Raw genomic sequence first — 1,729 nt, forward strand, 5'->3', positions numbered from 1 at the left:
GGGTCTCCAGGTCTGAGCTTCAGCTCATTTTCAGCCTCCTGCTGAGACCAGAACCTGAGTGTTTCTGTTGGTACTTAGACCCGTGTGAACACCCTGTGGGACGCCTCCTCTGGGCTCGGACCAGAACCTGGCCTAGTACGAACAATGTGGTTTCCAAACAGAACTTGAGATTTGGACCTGCCTGACCTCAGAACAGTTCTGGACTTAAACCTCAGTCCATTTGAAACGAGCTCTGGTCCAGAGAAGACAGCAGAGGTTCGGGGTGGTGTTCACATCTGTGAACAGAACCAGAACCAAACCTGTTTTTAATGCAGACAGGTCCAGAACAGAACCCAACCTGGTTTGGCCCCTGAGGACATTGTCCTCTGAGCTCAGGTTTCTTCAGATCCTTCTAATCTGTGGATCAGATTATGAACGGGAGAGGATGGAGATTAAAGTCTTTATTCAGGAACTTTATTCTGAAATTCATTCTGGAACTTTATTCTGAAGTAGTTCCTCCAGTTTTAGACAGATTACTAAACCTGTGCCCATCTTTACTTCTAACAGTCTCTGACTGAGCTGCTGATCATTCAGCTCAATGATTACGGAAAAATGTTCCTCCTGGTTCTGATCCAGTTCGTTCTGGTTCTGATGTGGTTCCTCCTGGTTCTTATACAGTTTTGAGGACAAGGACGGATTTCATCCTGGCTGTATTTCACAGATGCATACTGTTCTTCAGAGACTGAGCAGAGGACATCACTGGTAGCAGTCTCCACATCATCCAGGACATCTACCACAGCCGATGACTGTGTAAAGCACACAGCATCATTAAGGACCACACCCACCCAGCACAAGGACTCTTCCATCTACTACCCTCAGGCAGACATTACACAAGTCTGTCATCATGTACAAAAAGACTAAAGGACAGTTATTATCCACAAACTGTCAGATTACTGAACTCTTGATAAATAACACAGAAGAACTGGCAAAAACTAATAATTCAACCTCAATGTCACAACCTGCGCAATAACCTATCACACAACCCGTGTGGTATATGTTAATTATGTGCAGTATATATATTTATATATATATATACAGTATATATATATATATATATATACTTCCCATGGGCTCACCACCTGTGGGAGGGGCCAAAGGGGTCAGGTGCAAAGTGGGATGGGTGGTGGCCAAGGGCGGGGTTCGATGATCAACTTTGTTGGCATCTCATCTGATCTGCGGCCGCATGTCTTGGACACTCAGGTGAAGAGAGGGGCGGAGCTGTCCACTGACCACTACCTGGTGGTGAGTTGGCTCCGATGGTGGGGGAGGATGCTGGTCAGACCTGGCAGACCCAAACGTATTGTGAGGGTCTGCTGGGAACGTCTGGCAGAGTCTCCTGTGAGACGGAGCTTTAAATCCCACAGAGAGAACTTCGAACACGTTCCGGGGGATGTGGGGGACACTGAGTCAGAGTGGGCCATGTTCCACGCCTCTATTGTCGAGGTGACTTATCGAGGCTGTGGCCGCAAGGTTGTCGGTGCCTGTTGCGGCGGTAACCCTTGTACCCAGTGGTGGACACCGGTGGTGAGGGATGCTGTCAGGCTGAAGAAAGAGTCCTATCAGGCCTATTTAGCCTGTGGGACCCCGGAAGCAGCTGATGGGTAAGGCAGTCCAAGTGGCATGTGGCTTGGGTGGTCGCTGACGCAAAAACTTGGGCATGGGAGGAGTTCGGAGAGGCCATGGAGAATGA

General features: G+C 48.8%; 1 protein-coding gene across 1 annotated transcript in view; it reads right to left on the reverse strand.

Annotated features, from left to right (window-relative positions):
* LOC119417379 (sodium- and chloride-dependent creatine transporter 1-like) overlaps nt 1-1,729 on the reverse strand; it is a 7,628-nt gene that overhangs the window by 5,557 nt on the left and 342 nt on the right. The window lies entirely within an intron of this gene.

The sequence above is a fragment of the Nematolebias whitei genome, chromosome 11, assembly GCF_014905685.2.
Source record: "Nematolebias whitei isolate Nwh7 chromosome 11, NemWhi1, whole genome shotgun sequence".
Lineage (NCBI taxonomy): Eukaryota > Metazoa > Chordata > Actinopteri > Cyprinodontiformes > Rivulidae > Nematolebias > Nematolebias whitei.